The sequence below is a fragment of the Myotis nattereri genome, assembly GCF_964212035.1.
Source record: "Myotis nattereri genome assembly, chromosome: 11".
Taxonomy (NCBI): domain Eukaryota; kingdom Metazoa; phylum Chordata; class Mammalia; order Chiroptera; family Vespertilionidae; genus Myotis; species Myotis nattereri.
This window is the reverse complement of record NC_138086.1, coordinates 27,575,461-27,600,879: the sequence shown is the minus strand read 5'-3', so window position 1 is coordinate 27,600,879 and position 25,419 is coordinate 27,575,461.

The window sequence follows — 25,419 nt, the reverse complement described above, 5'->3', positions numbered from 1 at the left end:
ATACCCGCTACCAGAGGATATTCAAATCTTGTAGGTAGCTGTCCTTCAGATCTACTTTCCCCCAAACATCAAAGCACCTCCCAAGGTGGGGGCATTTTCCTCCCAACTCTGCTTCTTCAAATGCAAAATGGGGCCACAGTCAGATCACAAGATAGTGCCAAGTAAAATTAAAAGTATATATCCTTATCACATGCTCTCACTCTTGTGGAATCTAAGTAACAAAATAAACTGATGAATGAAGTGGATCCAGAGACAGGGAAGCATGGAACAGACTGGGGAATCTTGGAGGGAAGGTGGGGGAGGGTGGATGGGTGGGAGGTAATCAATCAAGGACCTTATATGCATATATGCATGGCCCACGGCCACAGACAATGGGGTGGTGAGGGCCTGGGGCTGGGGGAGGGCCAGAGGGGGTCAATGGGGGAAAAAGTATTGTTAATACTTTTAACAATGAAGAATTATTTAAAATATATAAGCTTCCCACTAAGTGTGTGCGTAGGCGAGGCTGGGGGTGGGGGGTGGGGGTGGGGTGGGGAGGGGGGGGTGGGGTGGGGAGGGGGGGGGTGGGGTGGGGAGGGGGGGGCGGGGAGGACTGCTTCACAGAGAACAAGCATCAGAGACTTCTTTGCCTCTCCTGAGTGGATATGGGGTTTCCCTGGGAGGGAGACAGACTCCTTCCTGTGGGTCAGTGAGGCTTTGAGTTCTACAGCGAAGTCCCTGTTCTTTGAGGGTGAGTTGATTAAAAAAGAAAAATTTGTACCCATCATTCTTAATTGACTTGTCTGTAACCCAGCTAGAGGATTTATTACAGATGAGTTTGCAGTTGACTTTTGTTACACACTCAAGGGCACTTCTGGCAAGAACTCAGTGGGTTTTCTATGGGGGAGGATGGAAAACACAGCCGGATAGGAGTTGGGCGTTCTGAATTCTCATTCAAGCCATATCACTCTGGGCAAGGCACCTGAGACTGCTAATCCTGAATTTCCTCAACTTGTTATTATCAACCTTTGGAGTTTTTGTTAAAATAAAGTGATCCATATATTATGGATCTGATAATATATTACAAATTGTAAAGGGTTTTTTTTCTTTAACAAAGTATTGTTTATTTTAAGTCATTATTAGCAAACCCACAAATATGACTTCAAGAAAGTGGTAATCAAGTGCAAAGATGAAGAGCTGGGCCTGAGTTCTGAAACCCAAACTGAGACACCAGGTCCACTAGGGACAAGTATGGATAATGGGATACAGAACTTGTCAGAGACACCTCAACAAGTCAAGTTACCCTAATGGTTAGTGGTCGGCAAACTGTGGCTCAGCAAACCGCAGCTCGCGAGCCACATGCGGCTCTTTGGCCCCTTGAGTGTGGCTCTTCCATAAAATACCGACTTCTGTGCATGGGCCACGACGTTTCAATTGCACTATGTGTGCGCGCCCGCGCGTGGTATTTTGTGGAAGAGCCACACTCAAGGGGCCAAAGAGCCGCATGTGGCTCGCGAGCCGCGGTTTGCCGACCACAGCCCTAACCCTAACCCTAACCCAAACCACAAGAGGTCAGGCCACAGTGCTTCTCCCATTTTCCTTACTTTCATTCAGAAGTAAGTAGAACTAGTTACACTTGCAGAAAAACTGCAAGCCTCAATGAAGCTTCTTCTAAAAGAGGGGTCAGATAACTTGTCTATAAAGCACCAAATAGTAAATATTATTGTTATTTTAAAATATATTTTATTTATTTCAGAGAGGAAGAGAGAGGAAGAGAGATATAGAAACATCAATGATGAGAGGGAACCATTGATTGGCTGCCTCCTGCACGTTGGACCGAGCCCAAAACCCAGGCATGTGCCCTTGACCAGAATCGAACCTGGGACCCTTGGGTCTGCAGGCCGACACTCTATCATCTATCTCTATCCACTGAGCCAGGGCAGATAGTATATATTACTGACAGTGAAGGCCACATTTCATCTCTGTTGTTCATTCTTTTTCTATTTTGTTTTCATTGTTAGTATTAATACATCTGTGTCTCAAGAGGTTGAGATGGCTTACAGCGATTCTCAACCTGTGGGTCACGACCCCTTTGGGGGTCGAACGACCCTTTCACAGGGGTCACCTAAGATCATCGGAAAACACATATATAATTACATATTGTTTTTGCGATTAATCACTATGCTTTAATTATGTTCAATTTATAACAATGAAATTGGGGGTCACCACAACATGAGGAACTGTATTAAAGGGTCGCGGCATTAGGAAGGTTGAGAACCACTGGCTTAGAAGATATGTAATAAAAAAATGTACATAAATATAGGAAACCAGAGGAATGCAAAACCAGAGCAGGAACATATAACAATAAGCAGGTGGATTTTCTAGTCTGTTCTACCAGCACATCACCTTGAGGCTTTTAATTTTTTTAACACCTTTTTAATAATGCAAAAAACATTCTTGGCTGGAGGCCATATAGAAACAGGTCAAGGCTTTATGTACTTGGCCCCAAACCCTGCTCTACAACAATGCAGTGATGAGCTTTGGGAATTCTAAAGCCACATGCAAATATAAGGGATTATTTGCTCAAACCCACGCTACTCTATTTCTGACCTCCCAGTGTGCACTTTACAAATTCTGATAGTTTTTCTTTACTCTTTTGGGATAGTCACTGCTTGATTCGTTACAGTAGTTATTCTCTTCATATCCAACACACAACTATAGTTTGTGGTTGAAGCCATCTGGTCTATGGTATATTTGCTAGAGGAACCCAGGCTGACTAAGACACCCCATCTGTCCAGTGAAACCTGATTCACTCTCTAAATGCTCTATTAAACCTGGATTCAGCTGGGTTAGCCCCCTTCTCCCCTGCGGTTGCAGGAGTCCAAGTACTTCTGTCACAGCACCTGCACATCATGCATCATTGTTTATTTCTCACCTTATCTCCCAGTACAGACTGTAAGGGCTGGCATTACAATTAATTAACATCATCATCTTTGTATCTTAGATGTCCAGCAGAGTCCCTGGCTGTACCTAATTTTGCAGCAATAAATGTTGACAAGTAAATAAATAAACAAGTATCGGAATCTGTATCCATCCCTTCTGAAGCGCTTACATGTGCTTCCCATACAAGCTGACTGAATGCTGCAGGGAGACAGAACGGTGAGGTGAGAATGACACTGCCATGAGTGATGTGTGTTTTTCCTCAGTTTTAAATATGATCAATGTCTCCTTCACATGTGTATATGCTGATACCTCTAGAATGCGAGTTCTTTTTCAGACAGGGATGAAGTTGAAGAGAGTTCCCAGTCCTGCTCATCTTGTGATTCCCTTGGGAATCTCTAAGGTCCCATAGACAAAAACTAAGAAACGCTGGGGTAGGATTTCTTTCTGTTTTCTCCATCCTTAAGGTGATACAATCTTTCAAAGAGGGATTGTCACTCTCGTCCAGATCTTTCTTTGCACCTATGTGAGGATGAGTGTGGAGGCGACGTCTCTCTAGGTTCCTCAAACACAGTTTCTCTGGACACCAACTCCCATCTGTCCTCTGATAACTGCTTACTGGTACCAACTAAAGGCACCAGCTTCTTGATGGCTTGGGGAGCTCACGCTGGAGAAACAGAAAACAACTTGCTGCGATTTTGGGTGAAATGTTTCCATTTTAATTTGGGGTTTTCATTTAGTGTGAAATTCTCCTCTAGTGAGGCAAGATAAGCAGCTTTATTTCCTGGCAAAACACCTTTTGATTTTACAACTGAATAGACTCGAAAGAGAATACAGTATTTACAAACAAGGCTTCTGCCATGTTCTCCCATGCTTCCTTGGCCTCTCACAGTTCCAAACACCTCTTAAAATAGCTTTGCGAATGCCTTCCCAACATTCCCCCAGAGCACATCACGTTCCCCTGTGAGTGACAGTGGTCTGAGGGAGCATTCTGTCACCTCACTGTGACTTTCTCTGGACCATGAAGTGCCCAGGGTCCTAGACAACACCAATTCATCAACTCACTACCAATAGCTTCTCCTTTTCACTTTCTTCTGATATAAAACAAAGCAAAAAGACAACGAAAAAAAAAATATGAGCATTTCATTTTGAAAATATTTGTGGCAAGGTTGATTACATTTATGGTTTTTAGGACTTTAAGATGAAGTCATCTGCTATTTGGGAGAAAAGTACATTGACAGTATTGGGAAAGATGACATCAAACTACAGCTTTCCAACTTGTCCCTTTTTCTTAAAGATACTGCATAGACAACTTTTGCCAATTTGGCAGGATATTTGACAACAGTGTCTCTTAATGACCTCATGAGCTGGGGGAGCAGAAGAAGTGGACTTTAATGTTGTTTTTTAAGAGGCTGCATCCATCATATTTCCCTCATTTTTTAAAAAAATGTCATACATCTTCAGGGAAAAAGACGTTGTGTAATTTGTTTTCAATTATTCTTCATTATGTCAAGTTAAAAGGCTGAGTTGATATCTTTTTATAAGTATCAACATTATAAAAAAAGATTGGTCTAAATAGGTACTGCAAGGATGTATAGAAATCCTAATTATTTATATGCAATTCAGCAAAAATGAATAGATGAGGTCTCCAAAACTTCTGGGAAGTAGATATTCTCACGATTGGGGTAGCTCATTGAACCGGGGGGGATTCTTAGCAGGGACCCAGAAAAAATGACATAATGGTGAGGCATGTTCTGATAGGTTGGCCCCACATCATATCTGTCATTAAAGTTTTGGCCATCACTCATGTTTGAACTTCAGCATTTCTAACCAAATCTTACCACTAAGTCATGAGACCCCATGGAGAAACATCAGGGAAACAGGAGAGGGGCGATGGGAAAAGAATCAGCAGCCCTACACAAATGAGGAAGAAAGAGTATGAATATTTGTATGTTTGTTATTTTTGTTTCTTAGTTTTTTTAGCTCAGATCTGTCTTGGAAGGAATTAAACTAAGATTAAAAATAATCATGTGGGACATTTCACAGTGGCAGTCCTATGGGGTTATAAAATTGACAATGGGTTGGGTGTCAGGATGTTCATCCCCAAATCCTGGCTATGTCACCTGAAGTCATTGTCTCATAAGACAACTCACTACTATTTCTTGGTCACAGTCTCCTTAACTGCAAAATAAAGGCATCAAGCAACGTGATGTTGAACACTTCACTAAATTATTGATCTATGAAGTTGAAGGAACTAATGGTAAACTGACAATGATACAATTATCTCCAAAGTTAATATTATTTTTTTAAAGTTTTCAGCGGCGGGGGCGGGGGGGGGGGGGGTTGGGCCATATGTAATACTTTCAACAATAAAGAATTATAAAAATAAATAAAGTTTTCAATTACACTTTACCTCCGATATTATTCTGTAGTAGTTTCAGAGGTACAGCAAAGTGGTTAGAAAATTATGTACTTGCCAGAGTGGTCCCCCCATTGCTTCCAGTACCCATCTTGCTCCATACATATTTATCTCGCTATTATTGACTATATTCCCTATACTGTAAACTACATTTCTGTGTTTATTCTGCAGCCACCAGTTTGTACAGCTTAATCCTCCCACCTTTCCCCACTACTTTCTACAGACCCTCAAGTCAGGAAATGAGGTCAAAGCCTTTTCTTTGAAGCTCTCAGGAGGTGCAGGGCCAGAGAGCACGGTTCTGCTCTAACTGCCGATGTTGCAGCAGGGCTGTGGTGAGGGCGCGTTAAGCCTGCGTAAGAAAGGGTGAAAATTGGGGGAAGTGAGGGCACAAACGCAGTGTTGTGCACAAAATAAATGTTCAGTAAATATCTATTGGATAAGTAAACAAAAGAACAAATAAACGAATTCTCCGATTCTATGCATAAGACCAAAGCTAGACTATGGCACGTCATCCAGAATGGCACTTAGGTCCCTCATCTTTGGTCATCGTAGGTGGAATCAAGTAAGAAGAGTCAGTGGTACTGTGACTTCGTCCTCGTGTGGGAAAAAGTCATCTGTGGTCTGAGCTAGCTAAACTTTTGTTTCAAGATGTGTTACACATAAACACAAACAAGGTGGATCCCTTTAAAAGGTTATGTCCTAGATACTAATTAAATTCAACTTAAACAAAGTAAAAACACTGCTATATACCTGCCAAAGGGATCCCACAGAAAATTTTGCTCAGGGTTAGATGAAACAGAAAAATTTGTCAGAAGGGCAGATTTATTCTGAAAGGAAAAGTTTACCTAGAAAGAGAATGTCTTGGAGCTATTTCAGAAAATGATGACTTGCTATTATGAAACCAGTAAAAGAGCAGATTAGGGTAGCAAGAAACTTCAAACTTCTAGCGGACTAGTGGCATAAAATCACCATTAAAAAAAAACCCACATTTATCTGCAGTGTGACAAGAATAGAGCCAGGCACAGATTCAATGTTGAGAAGAATTTTTTAAATATATTTTTATTGATTTCAGAGAGGAAGGGAGAGGGAGACAGAGATAGAAACATCAATGATGAGAGAGAATCACTGATCAGCTGCCTCCTGCACACCCCCCACTGGGGATTGAGCCCACAATCCAGGCATGTGCCCTTGGCCGGAATCAAACCCGGGACCCTTCAATCTGCAGGCCAATGCTCTATCTACTGAGCCAAACCAGCCAGGGCAAGAAGAATTTTTAAAATATAAATCTTGGCCCTGGCCAGGTAGCTCAATTGGTTAGAGCATCATGCCCCATACACCAAGGCAGCAGGGTGGATAGCCAGTCAGGGCACATTAAACAATCAAGCAATGAAGGCACAAATAAGTGGAACAACAAATGGATGTCTCTCTTTCTCTCTCTCTCATCAATAAAATAAAACTAAGCATATAAATCTTGCCCATATAGAGCAGGTTTCTTCTCATGAAACCAGAGGATATCAACAACGCTATCACTGTATAAAGGAATTGAATACTATGAAGTTCCTAAGTTGAAGAATGGGCCCAAGCAAAGATATTGAAAGTCAGCTTTCAAAAGCAGATACCATTAGGTGCCCAGTGCAAAGGCCGTGTCTACATAGCTGGAATGACCAGACCAATATTCACACGGCATCAGTCTTCCTAAAGGCAGAGGACAGAGGACAGGGCACACTCAGAGGAGTCCTGAACGGCCTCTTACGATGTCTCTCACCTCTCAGACACAAATAAGAACACGCTGTCTGCTACTGGTACAACAGAGTAAGATTTATGTTGCTCCATTTAAAGGTCAGGAGAAGTACCTTGGGTAAGTTTTTGGCTTCATCATGAGGGTGACTGCTGGGGCTTGGAAGCTCAATTGGGAAAGAGAAATGAAGAAGAAACAGCTCGTGCTGTCCTTTCTTCCCTCTTGCATTTACACACTCAAGGGAGCAGAGCAGTTGCAAAACTGATAAACTGGCCACTTAAGTCTTCCAGCAGAGAGGATATTTTTATTACCTGAATTCCTAAATAAATAAATAAACCTTGTGAAAAATACAGTAATGAGAAAATAAAAATGGCGAAATAAAACCCACAAAATGCCAAGTAACAATGTTATTATCTCACTCAGTGTTGACATAGGGGCAGGGTGGGTTAAAGGAAAAGAGATATAATTAAAATATTCAGAACAATAACAAATTCTGTGGCTATTTTTGGAAAGTGCCAAAATTTAAGAAAATGGAAATGTAAGATTAGAGAAAATCAAATATTGTACAAGAATAAAATAATATGGTATATATGATGAAATGAAAAAAAGTATTTCTTTAATGAATAGCTAAAATTTATCTTCAAGAAGGAAAAACATTTGCTGATTTAATAAAAACATCAAAGAAAAACTAATGCTGTGAAATATTATTCTGCACTAAAAAGGGATGAGCTCTCAAGCCATGAAAATACATGGAGGAAACTTAAATGCATATTTTAAGAGAGAAGCCAATCTGGAAAGGCTGTATACGGTATGATTACAATTATATGACATTCTGGAAAAAGCAAAATTGTGAAGACAGTAAAAAGACGAGTTGTTGCCAAAGGGTAGGAGAGAGGGAAGGAGAGATAAATAGGGTAGCACAAAGAATATTTAGAGCAATGAAACTATTCTCTGTGATATTATAATGGTGGATACATGTCTACACATTTGTCAAAACCCATAGGACATGCACCACAAAGAGTGAACACTAATGTGAACTGTGAACTTCAGAGGATCATGATGGGTCAATGTAGGTTCACTCATTGTAACAAATGTGCCTCTGTAGTGCAGGATCTTGGGGGGGGGGGGCGGTTGTTAGTGTATGGGGAGAAGGGTAATATGGAAATTTTCTGTTCTTTCTATACAATTTTGCTGTGAACATAAAACTGCTCTGAAGACTGGTCTATTTAAAAAAAACGAATGCTGCAAGAAAAAGTTATCATTCAGTAATTATACATAGTCATGAAAAAGGCATTTTGAATTTTAGACAATTAAGCAATTGATATGGCTTCATTTTCAATTATATTTGGAAAAGCAGAAGAAGAGCTCATGGGAGTTGGAAAAAAATAATTTTAAAAGTAGTCAAATATTTGCTGCAAGTGGAATGAATAAGTCACACACATTAATGTAAAAAGGCAAACAATAACAACCTTTAGCAAATCTGACCAATATGTGGTGTAGTGATTTCAATAATCTGGAATTCCTAAATATTAGGGAAATCAGCAAGTGGATTTAGTCACCATCATTTTTTTTTCTGAAAATGCATCTTACACCAAGAGGTGCTGAAATATAAGAATTAGGGCAATGCCGATTAAGGGAGAAGAGAGCAGGGCTGCCAATTATAGCCAACTCTCTAAATTCAATGTCTACGACAATAATAGGACTAAATCAGGTGGAAATATAAAAACCTTAGGCACTGAAATAGCCACAGAGAAGCAGAAGCAATTAAGTAGCTGAGGATTGAGAAATGGGAGAAAGATACAAGAGGAACAGACCATGGGAACTTGCATTGTGATCAAGAAGCTGAAATAAGCCAGTGAACATGAAAGGAGAGGCATTTGACAACCTCTATTCCATGAAGACGACCCCGGGGATTCTCTCTAAACATCTCACTGATAGAGAGGTGTCATTTTATTTTGTCTGAATATGGAAATGTGCTGGGAAATAAACGTGACCTCCTTTCCATACCCCTGCTTGAAAATGAAAATAATTTGAATTTTCAGTAAATTCTTACAGAGCTAGAAGCCAAGGAACCTCCTTATAAAGGGGGGAATTTTAGAGAGGAATGCTAAGGATGCGAATTTTCTAAAGAATGTGTTATGTAACTCGCACACTGCAAGGGAGAGGAGCAATTACCAGCTTAATTAATTAGGGCCTCATTGTAACTCCCTTGTGAAAAACAGTCCTTGATTAAAAGTGCCAGAATGTAAAAATATTGACTGATATTGAAATGTAAGAGTGTGAAATTTCAATTAGTGGTAAGAAAAATTAGCTGGTATTATCATTTACCAATAGACACTAATGAATCTTGGGTGACGTGGGACACAAACAGAGGTGACAGCGGACATGTAAACAGGAATGGAATTCACCCACTGGTGGTTCATCCCTTAGAATGGTTCGCTCCCTTGGCCTTTTGTTTTGTATCTGCAATGCAGAAGTTAATGTCAAGTAATAGCAACTGGTGTGCAGGGAATAGCTAGGACAACATAAAATAGAGGAGAGCAAAAAAATATTTGTAGTAACACATAGAGCTTTATATAGTTAATAGAAATGTTCCAACACATATACGTTCTGGAAAGATTCATAAAATCTTACTTTAGGCCTTAGATTTCCCATAGTTGGAGGCCTTACCCAGACTCTTTCCCCCTCTGTGCCTAGAAAGAGATCCCCAGGTATTACAAGGAGCAAACATCTTCCAGTGTGAAGGCTATAGTTAGACTGAGCCAGGAGGTGAGTAATCCAGACAGATTCTCCATCTCACCTGAGGCTGACGCCTCGACCATAAATTCTGTTTTCATGGTTCTATTTTCGGAACATGGACTCAAAGCGTGACGTGCTTCTATTTCCTTCTTCCCTCTCTCTTTTTCCTTGACTTTATCAGAATTAGATACTGAGTAATATGATGGGACATTCTTTTAAAGAAACTGCTTATGGAATAGTAAAAAAAAAACCAAACTGACAAAACCCCCATTTTTTTAAACATACCTTTGAGGTTAGACTTGAGGCTAATGCCCAAAGCATCAAACTCACTCTTAGACCCAGAACAAGCTCTTTAGTGTGAACAAGCACCAGTTTCTACACTTATGAGTAGGAAGAACAAACATCTACCACTTACGGTTGGCTTAGGTATAGGAATAATATATATATGGCTAATATGCAAAGTGTCCCCTCAGGAGCTGGACCAGGAGACCAGGAATTTGATTGCTCGCTATGATGTGCGCTGACCACCAGGGGGTGGCATGGAATGAAAAAAGGCCAGGCTGCCGGCCCTGATTGGTCCTGATCACCGGCCAGGCCAGGGACCCTACCCATGCATGAATTTTGTGCACTTGGCCTCTAATATATATATAGTAAAAAACAAAACAAAACAAAAAAAAACTGACAAAATATATAAAGAAATGACACAGGTCCTAAACTTTGGTAGACACTCAAGAAAGAGCGAGTGGCTATTTCATTGCTTTTGTTGTCATTATTGTCACAGAGTATTTCATCCAAAATTCTGAAATTTTCCCTAACATGGAAATATCCAGTCATGGACAGTGTCCAGCCATGCTCACTTTTAAAAGAAAAGCACAACTGTGACTCCTTGTTTACCTTTGAATGACACCTATTGTCCAGAGACAACAGAAATTAAACCTCCGTCACCCCCCCTCCCCCGACTTTAGTACCCCCAGCACACAAAGCAAAGGGAGAAAAAGAGTCTGGAATATTAGGCTTACACATGAAAATATAGATGCCCACTCCTCTGATAAAATCTGGTAGAAAAGTAATTTTGAGGATGAAACAAGAAACAGCAGGCAGGTCTGGGAAACACTGTGGCCGTGGGGCTGCTCTTTATCTTCTCCCCTAAATGAAAGCAAATGCCCGAAGCTCTCCAAAGAACGCCATTAAGTAGAGTTTCCCTATCATTTTCCACTTTCATGCTGGTTATATGGTCCAAGCCTCTTCCCTGTGGAGCAGTGCCAAGGAAGGCACCAAGTATTAGAAAATCATCATCGGGTTCAACAATATGAAATTGTGTGTGAAATATATGTTCTTCCCTCCACCCATCAAATTATGTCATGCTTAGCTTTTATAAAGACTGGGGAAATTAGCGTACAGGTGATTCTTTAACTCCCCATCTCACTCCTCCTAAAGAGCTCCTTAGTTAATTAAATAATCAAAAAATAATGGGCACGTCTTCCTATATTAGTCTGCCTTGTTTATTGGCTTGGCATGGCTGGGGAGGAAAGGGAAAGCTTCTTTGCTTTATTAAACGGGAAGAATTATCTTCATGGCCAAGGGTGAGCAATAACATCGGGAAACATCACTATCCCTTCCCCGTTCCCAGAGGAGATATTATGCTATATCAGGTACTGGGGATTATCACAGAGCACCAACATTTTGTAGCAATAACAGCAAAATGTATCTCCGTTAGCATTTCACACAGTTCCCTCACTCTCACAAACCCCTCCACCAGGGCTGGGAAGGAGAAAGAGGAAGAGTGCCAGGTGCTTGGCCCAGCTAGATTAGTCATGAGAACCTAGACAGAACACTCGGTAGGAGAGAACTCAGAGGAATTTTGTGTCATGCCGATAGCTTCCCAGAACTATATCAGGGGATGGCTGGTACAAGCATGATGTTTATCATTGCTTATTAGTATTATACTAGCAATAAGTTAGATGACGAGGAGGGGGCTGAGGAAGAGGATACGAATAAAGATAAAAGAGAATTTTATTGGACAATATTTACTTAGCATTTACTCTGTGCCAGTGATTCCCCTAAGCCATTTATGTGTAGTATCACCTTATGCAGTAGGGAGGTGCGGGGGCGGGGAAGAAATGGCTGGTGGAGATATGGCTTGGAAAAAAAGGCTTTGATCAGTCATGGAAGATCTCATGTGGGCTTGAATTTAGAGTTTATCTTAGACAGTTGAGAAGCAGTGAAGAACTTTTAGTAAGAGAATGGTGTGCTCATATTTGCATTTTAGGAAGGTCATTCTGACAGTGTGAGACATAGATTGAACTAGGGAAAGCTTGGAAGGGAGATCAGTGCAAAACACAAGGCTCACCTGGTGGCAGTTCATGTGAGAGATGCTACCGTCTGAAGAAGGTGTGTGGATGGAGATGGGAATGAATTCAGACGGAGTCTCAGAGACAGGTTTGCCTTAGTGATATCTTAGACAGAGACAGGAGGCTTGGAGTGAGGAAGAAGGAAGACATGTTTATAGCAGATCAACCTCACTTCCAATTTGCCATGTAATTTGTGATCAATAATAATGTATAAATTGATATTACTGTTCACATAATAATATAAAGTAAACTTCCAAGTTTCTCCTATAACAAAGCAGCAACAAATTATATATGTACAATATAATATAAAATTATATTATACATAAAATATATAGGAGATAGGAGAAAAACATTCCCATTTTAGAACAAAATACTTCCATCTTAAAGTTTTAAACATTTAAACATAAAAAAATTTTGAGTGCCTTCTTCCAGAAATATCTCAATAGAATATCTTTGTCTGCTATAGAAATATTTTCACAACAATGTTAAATACCTAAGGGTATAAAAATCTCTCCTTTCCCGTAACTTTTCAGAATTCTACACAGTAAACCACTCTTAATATGCCTAGGCAAGGAATGTCTTCTACTAATCTCTCTGTTTAAAAATATACTAATTAAAAGTCTTCTTGCTTTTGTCTGTTTCAAATTTTAATTGAAATTCAAAGTTTTAAAAACGGGTTTTGCCCTATCCAAAGTCGTGTGCTTCCTGTTACTGAACACCAGAGGGCATCATTCTGTGAAAGCCTGGGTTTGGGCGAGGGAAAGAGAGAAGGAATTCCACTCCTAATGAAAGAAACTGACTTTTTAATGTGTACCCTTATCTACCATAAAACATTACCATGGTAACAGCACCAGTTAAGATGATTGTATATTTAGGTCACAGTATGAAAGAAGGATCTTGTACATGTAGGGGGCAGGGAGGGAGAATGGAAACGAAATAAAGTAAGACAAGAATATATAAAGTGTGGAAGCAGGCAAACCAGCCAGAACTATCTCACCCCTTGCTAATAGCAGTTTCCCAAAGTCACATTATGTCTTTCAAAGCAAAGGTGGCTAAAAACTAACTAAAACGAAAAGCTGCCTTTGAAGTTCAGACCCTTAAGTACCAGCAATCTTAATTAAGAAAGAAGCACTCATTCAGCAAGGCAAAATGAATACAGGGCTAGGCTGGAGGTTGGGATGTATGCAGTTCTTCGTTAGGCATCACGTTGGAAAAGCTTCTCCATCCACTTCAACAACACAAATTATGAGTTAAACTGCGTGGACGCAAAGAAAGGCCACATGCTAACCTGACTAGCTCAGGGAAGGCCTGTGTGGCAGTTTTGCAAACTCAAAGACCTACAGTCACCACAAAGGATGGCCTGAAATTAGAACTTTAACTAAAAGCAGTTGATAGTGGGTAGTCATGTCTTAGACCAGTATCTTCCCTGATAAAGGTCAATCTTTACCTGAACTGAGCCTATTGTCTTTTTGCACCTAAGATAACATCCTGAAATGTCAGGGTAACTTGTAACTTCCCTTTTTCTGAACCCTCAGGGCACAACCAAATACTATAAATGCCTCCACTGTGATTGTTATCATGTTAATTGTTGACTGTTAACTATCCTGCACCCACCTAAGTAAAAGAGGCATGTATCTATCATTTTACTTTTTATCCAATTCCAGAGCCCCTCCCCCCCTTTGCTTTCTCCCACCTCCCTAATCTATCACCAGTGGATTTCACGTAACCCACTTATGTCTCCTCCTTTGATTGTAAAGTATAAAACAAGGTGAAGAACTGCCAATCTCTGGAGCATCATCCCAATCTGTTGAGATTCTGTTCCCCGGCAATTGTCTACAATTTGGCTCAAATAAACTCACAAAATTTTTTTACAGGTTTGGATGTTTGTACGTTAACAGCTGGAAGATATAAAAATTCTCTTTTATCCTTTTGCACCAGACCAAAAAAAAAAAAATCTCAGTATGGTTATAGGTAGAAATAGCATCTGCCAAAATGTAAGGCAATTTTGGTGCCCTCGTTTTCCTCTGCCAGAGGCAAACACTGTTTAATCCCAACAAGCATGTTGCGGCAACTAAGAATCTAGTTGGCTCTGAATCTTTCTCAGTTAGGGTGGAGGGGATACCACACGAATATGCACAATTGAATTAAAAGGAGGGGGAGAACATCATCAAACTCTGGACAGTTTAGATTTCCCAAACGCAGGGCAAACAGTTACTAGCTGTGTGATTTGGGGTCCTTACCTCTGAACTCTGGTTTCCTTGTCCATAAAATGGGAAAAATAACATCTATTTCATAGGTTTGTTGCGATGATAAAATGAGAAAACTGATTCACCCATTCACACATTGAACAAATACTTAACCTAAGATGTGCCAGATACTGTTGTAAACAGTGGGGACAGAACAGATAACATAATACATGGAAGGTACTTAGGACAGTGCCGGGGACTTCGAACACACTCTTTAAAAATGCATTTCTAAGGGGACTGACCTGTTTCCTTTGCACTACACGAAACACACACTCCTAAAATTACCACCACCAGCACCGCCACGCGACCCAGCTGAGCTTGGGTGGATGTAATCAGTGGCCTTGCTCCAATGCCCTCTAATGAAAGCAGTCCCAACACTTGCTCCATGAACCAAAGATAGGCAAAGAGGGGCAGGTGATAGGGACTGACAGCCAGATGTTGACAGCCACAAAGAGGATATTGACTGTGTTTGATATATAGGTGTCCCCTGAGGAAAATCACACAGAGTCCACATCATAAAATGGGCAACCACTTTCAATATAAGTTTAAGTGAAGAAAATCAGTTCTTTAGAGGAACTGGCTAACAAAATGCTTCTCTCTTGATCCTACGGAGTAAAGGGAAGAAAGACTAAGGTAAGATTAAGAGTGGGGCTAGAATGGTCAGGTTTAGACAGTTATAGGCACTTTCTCCCAGGCATACCCCACACAAGGACTAACTCCAGTGATGGAGGCTGAACCCAGCACTTGTGCCTGTTAATAGTATACACACAGGTTCCTACCTTTCTTTATTTTTTTCTTTCTTTCTCCCATTTCCTCTTCATTTCCTCTTATTCTACTGTCCTCTCTTCATCTTTTCTACTTGATTTTACGTTGTTCAGGGCTGTGGGTCAGAGAGGCATGTGCTCCCTAATCAGCCCACCTCTCCCCCTCGCCTGACTTGCCCTCCAGGCCTCCCCCACCGGCCAGCAGGCTGCAAACTGCTGTTTACTTCTCACCTCTGGAACCACCCCTCTCCCGTCTGTGTCCTTGAAGCTGAGAGCTGGCTACCCTGGAACTGAAATTAGAAAATTCCCACTAAATTTACATCCACCTGCTTGCAGTTGGGGGTTACCTGGGCAAAGAAGGGCATAGAGTCACATTCAAAGCAACGTAATTTTTTAATGTGAAAATAGCACTAGCTGACCCCCCAAGTTGACAGACTGTGGGGACCATGCCAAAGGGACCTGTACTTCTGTGTGACTGCCAGTCTCATCCACCTCCACCCCTGAAGTCACTTGAGAACTACAAGCAGGCCCTTTGGGTTCTCTTGAACTTGAACTGACAGGAATATAAAAATCCACCTATTTCCTCACTCCAATCCCCCTCCAGACACCCTCAGGCACACTTACATACACACGCATTTATTGCGTTAGAAAGAAAACCAAGCATCTGTCAGGAAGCACACCCTGAATTTGGGGTCCCAGGACTCTCCCCACTCCCACCTCACTCAGAGTTTTAAAACAGTAAGTGGACGTGACTGGAATTGTTATGCCTTTTCAGGGTCAAGTTTTATTTTTCAGTTTTCAAGGGCATAATTGTTTAACCCAGTAAAGCATGTAGAGTCCATAGAATCTTCTTATCTCTGCCACAACCTGAACACATCACTAATAACAGTGATAACAATAAAAATTCATCTGGCATGAACTTACTGCTTCTTGAGGTTCTTAGCTGCCAAAACCTACAGAGCTGTGACACTTTTAGCACAAAATTCTTCCACTCACTTGACAAGAGTCTCAAAGTCCACCCTCTGAATTGCAGCCGAATGCAGTTCCCAATGTGAAACCCGTCACTGGCCACAACTGGTTTACTTCTATGATTATCAGTGCCCTTGTTGTGAAGGCCCCAAAGATATCACACACACACACACACACACACACACACACACACACACACTCACGCACACACTCCTAATTGTAGTTTCAAACTGTATCATCACCCTTATTATTTGCTTATCAATGAAAATGTACCATGTGCTTCTCAGTACTATGTGTACATACAACCAGATTGCCAACAAAATAACAAACCATGGCCTTTGCCGGGGGTCCAGAGAGTTTAGAACTACCTCACCTTCAGCAACCTCTCCATTCAGGTAAAGCAGGATGGCCAGGAATGAAGAGAGCTGCTGGTCCGCCGGAGGAACCAACCATCTGGATTTCCCTGAGTGGCTGGAGAGAGGCTGCCCACCAAGGGTGGGCCTGGCCTGAGGCCTGGTGGGAGGGGAGGGGGGGCAGAGGCAGGGCACCCAGCCCCAGTCTCTTAAAGCTGCTCCATGCAGCTGGAGGACCAGTCGAGCTTATTCGAGTTTATCTCAGGCTTTTTCTGTTGTCCTACGGTGTTGTTTTTTTGGAGCCGGGGTTGGCTCCGTTCTCCTCTGGCCGGGTCCTCTGCGGAACTGAGGCCGTGGCCATGACCCTGACCTTGGCCCTGGACACGGGCGCGAGGCTCCGTGGAGCCCAGACAGCGGACTGCCCGCTGGAGCGCGGGCGGTGTGCGGTAGAGCGTGGGGACGTGTGTCTGTGGGGCTGGCTGCGTGTGCTGGGGGACAGACACACCACAGGACTGGCTGCCAGGTACCCTCCGCCCCCCAGCGCTAAGAAAAAGAGCAAGAAAGCCAGACAAACCAAACAGACGCAGAGAGAAGATGAACGGGAAATAGAGAGTCAGTGTGGGAGATTCCGGAGCTGGAGGGCTGCGAAGCACTGTGCTTTCGCGGGGCTGGCCACGCCTGGGCGGGCAGACGGGTGACCCTAGGTGGCCTCAGTCACAGAGGTGCGGGCGGGCTGTGAACTAACTTCAGGACACCTGAGGGCAGCTCGGGTGAGATGTCTGCAGGCAGGTCTTCTTGCCCTCGGCTTCTAACTCTGTTTCTCTGCTCTCCTCCCGCCTCTCTGCACCGAGGTGACATTTCCATACAGGCAACAGCCTGGTCTCAAGACCTGGGGTTGGTGAGTTCGGTTGGGGGATTTTGTGGCTCAAGGCAGCCTGGAGGACTGGCGACGGCAGGAGGGGAGAGAAAGAGATGGGGACCCTGAAGGGGAGCTGAGGGAACTGAGGCAGGGGTGTGTGCCGCTCTCTGTCTCTGTGTCCTGGGGGGAATCTTCACCTCTTGAGAGCTCCCCTCGGTGAGCTTCCTCCTGCCCCTCTGAGGGCGCCCAGGGGCTGCGGGCAGGGCTCACAGGTGGAAGGTGTGCGCGATCCACCCCGCGCGGGCTCGGACCGCGTCTCGCGGGTTCCGCGAGCCAGAAGACACTCGCGATCGCTCAGGTCCGCAGGTGCGGACCGCCAGGGACATCAGGAGTGGAGTCACCCCTATCCAGGACCCGAGTCCCGCCGGGCTGCCAAGGGCCCATCGTGAGGCGGGTGTTGGCGATGCCCGGCACGGTCTTGGACCTCTGGAGCTCTGGGCTGAGCCCCTGCCCCCCAGCCTGGGCGGAAAGCCTATATGCTCTGCGGAGCTGAACTGGGACGGGGTTGCACAAGGCTTCCCCCTCCTCTGTCCTGGGACCATTCGCTCATACTTATCCCCCTGCCCCTTGGCCATGGTCCACGAACCGCGGCCCCACAGGGCGGAACCGGGTACGGTGCACAGCCTTGGCGAGCGGGGCCTCCACCCCAAACGCCTGGAAGACGTGGCAATCCAGGCAGCAAGGACCGTGAGGGGTAGGAGAGGGCGAAGATCTCCCTGTCTTTTCAGTGACGGCATCTCGGGGAGCGGGAGGGAGTCGGGTGACAGTGAGGGGTGTCGGGCTGGAAGAGGCAGCGGTGCCCTGGCAGGCGCGGCTCCCAGGCTGCCTTCTGCCTTCCGCGGGACTCAGTGACCCGCGGAATCACAGCCCTGCCCCGCGCGGTGCCTCGTCTGCCCCTTCCTGCCAGACCCGCCATCGCTCCCTTCAGCCCTCCAAGCCCCAGGAGTCAAAGTTTCCGTTTGAGAATCTGCACTTGTGGGGGACCCTCCTCCAGTTTCCCAACCCGGAGCCCTCCGCACCCGGTTCTGGAGATCGGGAGGGACCCCGCTGTGCCAGGGCCCGGGGCGCAGGCAGGCTGAGAGCTGCGCGGCGCGGCGCTCTTACCTGCTGCGGGTTTGGCTCCAGCTACCTCCCCGGAGTGCGACTTCCTCGGTGCAGCCGGCAGGCGCGGGGAGCCCTTCGCGGGTTCGGGGCGGACCGGCTCCGGCGCGAGCTGCGCAGGGCTCAGAGTCCTAAGCCAGCCGCCCGCTCGCTTTCTCCCTTGATCTTGCGAGAGAAAAGGAAAAGATTAGTTGGTGCCGCGACACCCGGAGGGGTGGGGCGGGGGAGGCGGGGAGAGAGCGGAGCCGGTGGTTCTGGCCAGAACTGCGGGGCTCCGGCGCGCGCCGCCAGAGTCGCGCACATCACAGGGGTCCCGGTCCCTCCGCCAGTCGGGAGCCCCTCGGCGGCTTAGATTGAAGTGAAACTGACGCTGCCCCCGCCCTCCACACCAAACCACCCAAGGAGAAGCAAAAAGGACTTTGGAGCCTGGCTTTCAGGAAGATGAAGAGTCTGGAGAACAGAATAGAACCGAGACCTGCATGGACCGGCGAGCCGGGCGGGATGCATTTCTTCACCAAAGTGCTTGGGAAAGTAGTGATCAGAGTAGCGGCAACACCGACTTCAGGGTGCCTGTGGCTATTTCCTAGCGGGATCTGCGGTTGCAAGACTCTGGCCAAGCCTCAGGCTGGCGCGTGTGCGTGTGTGTCCGTGCGTGTGTGTGCGCGTGTGTGTGTTTGTGTGTGCGCGCGCGCGTGCGCTCGCTGGAGCGGGTCTCTGCACCGGGCGCCTTTGGTGTTGAGCAGGAGAGCGGATCCCTTCGTGCGTGTGTGTTCCATTAGCTGCAATGGGCGGACAGTTTCTGGAGAGAACATTTACAATTTTCTTGCAGTATGACAGGATTAATTGCTGGTGAAGGCGTTCCTCCAATGAAATCTTCTCTGCTCTCTGATTTGGCGGTTCTTCTGAGCAAATATGACAGCCTTTTCTCCAGGCTCCTTTCCGCTCCTCTCCACTTCCATGCCCAGAGCCCCGCTCTCCATCTGCAATTTCTACACCAGAACCTTTACAATCACTACTGCCACCACCACCACCACCACCACCCAGCCCCATTCCTGCAAGTATAGGACTGCTCTGAGAGTGCCATGACATTCTGAGGAGACGCAATGTTGCTTTGCCATTGTCGAAGACACTTGAACCCAGTTTTTCCAGGTGGGAAAATGTTAGAATAAATCCGCTATGCTATGGAAACACATAATCGTGCTAAACTGTTCAGATTGTTTATTTCTTTGGGGCATTAATAAATGTGCTAGACTCTAGAGATATTTATTCTCTAGAGATATTTTTCCTTGTTTTAAACACAGATCAATGCCCTTGTTTTCCATGAATAGGCATTTGGGTACAAAGTATTCATGGAATTTGGGGTCTCCATAAAAAATTATAATGCAAGCTTTTTGTGCTCACATCGGCTATAGGTTTTTATTTGTATAATGAGAAATTCTTTCAAAGAGTATTTATTATTTTAGGTGCTAACCCATTTGATAAAGGCACAATGACAGTTCTGAAGTACTGAAGTACACGACTTGCTTTTATGAAAGTGTACGTGTATGTGAAGACAACATCAATGTTTGATATGTTCTACAGGCTGCATTTTCTCTCGCCCAACTTTGTCAAGCAAATGAAAAAAAAAGTTGAAACCTTAAATTGAATAACACAATATTAGATGCATCCCTTTTTGATCACAAAGACAAACAAGGAGCAGGTTGAAGATGCATTGGTTTAATATAGTTAATTAAATTAAATTAAATTCTCAATGCCCAGTCCTTAGCTAAGTGTCAAACAGCATAGAGAATAGCAAATGTTACTCTCTGTTTTTATAAGCTTCCAATCTTACTGCTAAGGAAAGACACTCATATGAAACACCTATATAACGGTTGACAATCAAGACAAGTACACAGCAATATAAATTCACTAGTAAATGGAAATCTTGTAGTTTCTGCCCTTTCAGATATCTTGCAGCCAACAACAAGCAGGACGTAGCACAAACTTAATTTTGAAGTCAGCCTGCAATCATGCATTACAATACTGTGGCTCTACCTTCAGCTTCCACCCTCACATCCCACCATCACTGGGAGATGTTAAGATACTTGTTAGAAAATCAAGACAGCTCTGTTCAGTCTTAATCTCAGCTTCCCCCAGCGTTTGGTCCATTACATTAAATATCTGATTTTGGCATTTCTTCTCCTTTAGGTGCTCTTTAAAAAATGAATCCACAGTTTCTGTCCTTACTCCATTATTTCTTTCTGCTAATCCTCTACAAATTCATGGAGTTGCTTGACTCTTTTTGAACACACATACACACACACATACACACACACACCCCCAAAGCCGAAAAGAAAGGGGCACAGATCTCTGACCAGGAATAGAGAAGAGGAAAACTCAGTAATCTGTTGCTTTTTTGTCCTTTCATACCATTAATGCCTTCTTACCCATAGGACTACACATTCCCAAAAGAGCAATAAAGCAAAAAGTCAATGAAAGCCAAGAAATATTTTCTTAAACTTGAATAAAACTAAGTCTGTGAGTAAGTGAACTACTATGTCCAATAGGAGTCACTATACTTATGTCCTTTTGAAGAGGAGCTGCAAAGAGACGCAGCATTTTCAGCAAATGATCAACAATGTTGTCCATTTTCTTCTTCTAGGTCATCAGTGAAAACACCTTTTTATCTGTACTTGTAGCTGTGCCACTCACTGTGATTTTAGAGAAATCATTCAACTTTTCTATGCCTCGGTTTCTTACTCTGTAAAAGGGACATTGTAATATTTCCTGGGGTTGTTATAAGGATAATAAGGTTTCTTCATGAAAAGTTTTCAGTAGTGTATGGCATATAGCAAATTAGCCAAAATTATAAGACTGTGAGTTAGGAATTTAAAGCACAGATTTCTGGGTTATGTGTCTGACCTACTGGGTCAAAACATTTAAGAGTCAAAATGATAAATATCATGCAATAAGCATGTTAAACATTATGCATCATAATACTAATCCCAAGAAGCCCAATTATTTCCCCCTTCTAGTTTTTTTTCTATACAAACAAAAATTATATAAATTCTGAGCATTTTATTTTTCTCTTAAGCCAGTTCATTTTCTCAGATCAAAGAGTACTCCCCCATCCGAAGAATACAGCTTTTACATTTATTAGTGACCCATGGTGTGGAACGTTTTCCAAAGTGCTTTTTGTAAAGACTTTGTAGAATGCATCTATGGGTTTCTCTTTATCCACATGCCTGTTTCCCACCTCAAAGAACACTAATAAATTAGTAATTTCCACTTGTGAAGCCAAACTTCATTACCTACCACCTCACAGAGCTGGTTTTAGGTGTGCGCTGACAAGTGCAGGAGCCTGAAAGGATGACTTTGAATCTTTGACAAAGCTCGCTTCTGAGTAAGACTGGACATGAGCTCGCCACTAAGGTCAGGCGAGGGGGAATGACTGGCGGGTCTCATTCCTGGGAAGGTGCATATTTGAAGCTGCCACGTTGATTTCAGTGCAGCAATAATGGGGCTTCAGTAATTAGATGTACAAATCGGCGCTCTGTCATTATAAGTGGATTAAGAGGATGACAAGTTCAACTTGAGTGATTTCCAACTAGGTATGGTGGCCATAACATTTTCTTAATTTTTTGTTTTCAAAGAACCAAGAAAATGAAGGTGAGACTTTTGCTTATACAGGGAAAATGAGCCAAAAGCAGGGGGAGATCTTGCCTTGCTCTTCATTTCCCACTCACACAAACTGAGAGTTGAGCGAGGGAAGCACAGCATTTGCCAGCAGGAGGTTTGGGGAAGGCAGACTGATTTATCTTATGTATATGAAGGGGCTCAGAACAGGCCTCCCCAAGTTGTACCGCTTGGACATGTGGATTATTTCAAACTAAAGGCAATGAATACCATACAGGCTCAAGAAACTGCTTTTACCTCTCCCTTAAAGAATTTAAATTGTGAGCCTTGCCCATAAGGAGCTATTATCAGAAATAAAATTTTATGCCTTATCTGTATGGCTGGGAGAATACCTAATTACTGAACATCTGCTTTCCTTATCATCCTGTAAATTATCCTACCCCTCCACCCCCTGAAGCTCTAGGCCCCTATCCCATTCCTTGGCTCAAGATGATAGCATGTGTACCTTATTTTAATGTTCTGTCTTGGAACCTCTCGTGTGTGTGTGTGTGTGTGTGTGTGTGTGTGTCTGGGGCAGTGGTTCTCAATCTGTGGGTCGTGACCCCTTTGGCGGTCGAACGACCCTTTCACAGGGGTCACCTAAGACCATCCTGCATATCAGATATTTACATTATGATTCATAACAGTAGTTATGAAGTAGCAATGAAAATAATTTTATGGTTGGGTCACAACATGAAGAACTGTATTTAAAGGGCCAGAAGGTTGAGAACCACTGATAGGGGGTGGTTCTTGTATGTATGAAATTAAATTGAATTTTCCCCTGTTAGTTTGCCTCATGTCTATTTGATTATTAGACCATCCAAAGAACCTCTGTGAGGCATAGGAAAATTTTCCTCCCCAACGTATGTCAGGAGAACCTTTCTCTTCTTTGATCTCAGTTTGAAAAACAACAATTCTGGGTTTAAAATAAACGTACACTAAACAACAATTGCTGCCTAAATTGAGTTCTTCAGTCTCCCTCACTGTTTTTGAATTGTTTTTAAAAAGATGTTTTAATGACTTTTAGAGAGATAGGAGTGGGAGAGAGAGAGAGAAGCATTGATATGAGAGAGAAATAGCCATCAGCTGCCTCCTGCACAACCCCTACTGGGGATTGAGCCCCAAACCTGGGCATGGGCCCTGCCCAGGAATTGAACCAGCAACCTTTTGGTACATGGGAAGGAACCCAACCAATTAAGCAACAGGAGCCAGGGCCTGTTCTGAAATCTTGATAACACCATGATAAACACACCATTCTCCTTAGAGTTATTTATTTTTCCTACAAACCTTCTCAGAAAGCAATTTACATGCTTCTATTCTCTAGCTAAAAAATATGATCTCTTTTTCTCCTAGAAAATCCTAAGCTTTCCTTTTTCAGACTCCACAATAGGAGTTTCCATGCACAAGTGGGACGGATTCCCAGTGATGTTTGGTGACAGTCTAACAAACAAGGATTTGCTATTTTTTTCTTTTCCTTTTTTTCTTGAAATTTGGCACCACAGCTGTCTTCAACTCTTCCTTTCTAGCAGCGGCGGTGTGATCCAAAGCCTGAAAACATTTACTGCTGCTGAGTCTAAAATATTTAAAATACAGAGTTATTTTTCAAACAGGGAATGGGAAGAGGGGGATAAAGTGAAACACCACCCTGCAAAATGTTAAGCAGCTGCAATGGTGGTAAATCTGTGTTAAGAACGAAGAAAAAAAGCCTTTCGGGAGTGAGTTGACTTAGAGAAGTTGTGTGTGTTTGTGTGTGTGTGTGTGTGTGTGTGTGTGTGTGTGTATTCCTCCGACTGGAGGTGATGCTGAGTTCCTCTTCAAAGACAGGGGAACTGACACAGTCAACCACATCCACTTCACCTTGACTTTGAGGAACAGCTTAAACTTCCCCTTTTCACAGCTTAAGTCAGATGCTAGACTCTCCGATGGAGATGCGATTGTAGCACCTTCAAAGTGAAGGTCTTATCAGACTCTTCTCTGTGGATAGAGCCCCAAATTATTTGAATCAATAGCTCTTTGTGAAGGAAGGAGTAGTTTCTAGGAACACTCAAAATATTTTTAGTCTGTAAGGAAGCCTAATTTCTTAGATTTTAGAGCAGCGGTTCTCAACCTGTGGGTCATGACCCCTTTGGGGGTCGGACGACCCTTTCACAGGGGTTGCCTAAGACCATCAGAAAACACATATATAATTACATATTGTTTTTGTGATTGATCACTATGCTTTAATTATGTTCAATTTGTAACAATGAAAATACATCCTGCATATCAGATATTTACATTATGATTCATAACAGTAGCAAAATTACAGTTGTGAAGTAGCAACGAAAGTTATTTTATGGTTGGGGGTCACCACAACATGAGGAGCTATATCAAAGGGTCGCGGCATTAGGAAGGTTGAGAACCACTGTTTTAGAGTGAACTCAGGAGCCGCTCATGGGAATTCACATAATTTCTCAGATCCTCAATTTACCTTGTTCTAAAGCTAACTAAAACTTGCCCTTCAAGGTGGAAATATCAGGTGGAAATTCTACCACACTTCAGGAAAACATCCTGGGAGACACCACAACATAGGACAGCCTCCTCATTAAATTTGATCTACCCCTTATTTCTTTTTTTCCTTTTTATTGAATTTATTGGGGTGACACTGGTTAACAAAAATTATACAGGTTTCAGGTGCACAATTCTACACACATCATCTGTACATTGTATTGTGTGTCCACCAACCCCAAGTCAAGTCTCTTTTCATCAGCGTCTATCCCCCCATACCCTCCTCCACCTTTCCCCAGCCTGAAATCACCACACTGTTGTCTGAGAGCGACTGAGATCATTGTGATGCAGAAAGCAGTGTTTTGCCAAACAAGACTCAGCTGAGCAAGTCTGATAATATCACTCCGTGTAGACCTTTTCACTTTAAAAACAGACCTTTCCTTCAACTAGTGAGCCCAAAGAAGCGTTTCCTAAAGCTTTCCTTATGTTACTGTGCCTAATAAGATGGATCCTGGAGACTTTGTCCTTCCTCATTTACTCAGCAAGGTGACTGGTGTTGGCTGAAGGACCTCATTTACAAGACCTCATGGGCAGTATTCTGTAAATCCCTGCAGAAAGGAAAGAGGCCAGGCCCCAGGCAAATCAATGGACCTGCTGCATTCCTGCAAGGCTTTTATTGACAAACATGTTCCTAGAAAGTGAGTTATTTACAAGAATGCCCAGTGAGCACGTATTGGTAATTATTGAAGGTCTTCAATAACAA